This window comes from Leopardus geoffroyi, chromosome E1 (assembly GCF_018350155.1).
Source record: "Leopardus geoffroyi isolate Oge1 chromosome E1, O.geoffroyi_Oge1_pat1.0, whole genome shotgun sequence".
Classification (NCBI taxonomy): Eukaryota; Metazoa; Chordata; class Mammalia; order Carnivora; family Felidae; genus Leopardus; species Leopardus geoffroyi.
The window spans coordinates 54,287,193-54,289,297 of NC_059330.1; the positions used below are offsets into that span (position 1 = coordinate 54,287,193).

General features: G+C 51.6%; 1 non-coding gene across 1 annotated transcript; it reads left to right on the forward strand.

Moving 5' to 3' along the window:
• The first annotated feature begins 1,249 nt into the window (after positions 1–1,249).
• Positions 1,250–1,356, forward strand: LOC123604808. Its single transcript, XR_006715525.1, has one exon. It is a non-coding gene; the product is annotated as a U6 spliceosomal RNA (small nuclear RNA).
• The last annotated feature ends 749 nt before the right edge of the window (positions 1,357–2,105 follow it).

Here is a 2,105-nt window from a genome sequence, read left to right on the forward strand (position 1 = left end):
TGAAGCATAGTGTGCGGGAGGCGTTTAACCCACAGGAAAACTGCACACAAGCCCAGCAAAAGTGCCAGTTTGCACACAAACAGGATGGGCTATTACACATCATTCATCTGTTCGTTCTAGTAGGTCCCCAAGAACCTTCTCTCCGCTGTTTTGGTAATTTAATCTTACTAAATACCAAGTAAAACAATTGTATATCACCCATTCGCAAACATATTGTGAATTCCTTCAGGACAAGAATAAGGTCTCTCTCTCTCTCTCTCTCTCTCTCTCTCTCTCATGCGCGCGTACGCACACACACACACACACACACACACACACTGGGTGCTTTCTACGGGGGTCTGTTGCAGCTTATTCAGAGTGGTAAAACCCTGTTTTAAAACATAATTCAGAATTTATTATTCGTTACTAGATCAGTCTGGCCTTTTTCCAAATTAGTGCTAATTAGTCAGTCTTCCTGGACTTGTTTCTAGGCGAACGAGGACATCTGTCCTCTGCTGAGACCTCAGTTCCTCCTCAGGCAATTCCATCCTGAGTCCTGAGGGGTGCCGACACCCCAGGCGAGGCCGTGGGCCTCCGCAGCAGCACTGGGGGGTACCCTCCCTGGAAGGCTCCCTCCATTGTCCCGGGGTTTTCCCGGTGCGTGGGAGTCTGGAGTCCTGTCGGGGAGCACTTTCCCAGCGTGGCCTGGAAGATAGCCATAAATCTGTCTCGGGCCATTTGACTCAGGCCCTCAATGCCAAGCTTAACAGGCACTTCCATCGGCCCTGATGCGCCAACGATCTATAAGCCATTAACCAGGCAGTATTAGACCTCCCAGCTCGGCCTCTTCTGTGGGAGCACACGCAGAGAAGGAGGGAAGGAGAGAGAGGGGAGGGCTGCCTGGACGGCAACTGCTGGGCCCATTAGGGCTGCACAATCATGCAGCACCTGCCCAGCCAGGTCCTACTCTAGACCTGAGTGTAAGACAGGGACCCAGCCCAGCGGGGAGAGGCCACAGCTGGCCGATGGCAGGGGGGTGGGTGGCGGGCAGTCAGGACAGCGGTTCAGACTTAGAGAGCCACCAATCTCACTTCTGCTCTTTCTGCCATGTCTTCTAGAAGGTGCACTGCCAGAGTGGGCTGCACCTGTCCTCAGGCAGTCGGCCTTTGACCCCTCACTCCGAGTCCAAAAGCTCCCCCAGAGCCCACGCCCTGGGGCGTCCCATCCTGAATGCCAGATCCCCCCTTTCCTGTAAGAAGAGGTGGCTGGTGTGCTCGCTTCGACAGCACATATACTAACATTGGAACAACACGGAGAAGATTCGCGCGGCCCCTGCACAAGGGTGACACACAAATTCGTGAAGCTTCCATGTTTTTAAGCAAAACTAATATAAAAACAGGGAAGGGGACAAAAACATAAGAGACTCTTAAATATGGAGAACAAACAGAAGGTTGCTGGGGGGGTGTGGAAGGGGGGAGGGGCTGAATGGATAAGGGGCATTAAGGAATCTATTCCTGAAATCGTTGCTGCACTATATGCTAACTAACTTGGATGTAAATTAAAACAATAAATTAAGGGAAACCAATTTGACAATAAACTTCATATATTGAAAAAATAAAAAAATAAAAACAATAAATTAAGTAAAAATTTAAAAAAATAGATGGCTGGTGGTGGTAGTAAGGGCTAACAACTGTTTGCGCTCCCTGAGAATCAGGTGCTAGCCTTAGCCCATCTCACACACACACACACACACACACACACACAGCCCCTCTGTCACCACCGCAACCCCAAGAGACAGCTGCTGTTCTCAGCCCCGCCGCTCAGGTCGGGGGGCAGAGGCACGGAGCTGTTAAGAAGCCTTCCCAGGTCACACAGCTGGAAGGCAACATGCGGATTTTAACCAGACTGCTTGGCCACGGGACCTGTGCCCTTCTTGGTGGCTCTGTTGACTGCCTGTCAAAGTGGCTGGGAGGCCACCATCAAAACACACTGGAGACAGCCCGATTTAAGGTTGGCAAAAGGGTCATGCGTCCCAGGTGGCCGCCACTGAACTGGTAGGACTGACCCCCCAGCCCGTAAAGCGAGGGAGAGCAGTTTACCTAAACAGTCCTGGCTCAGGCCAGAGA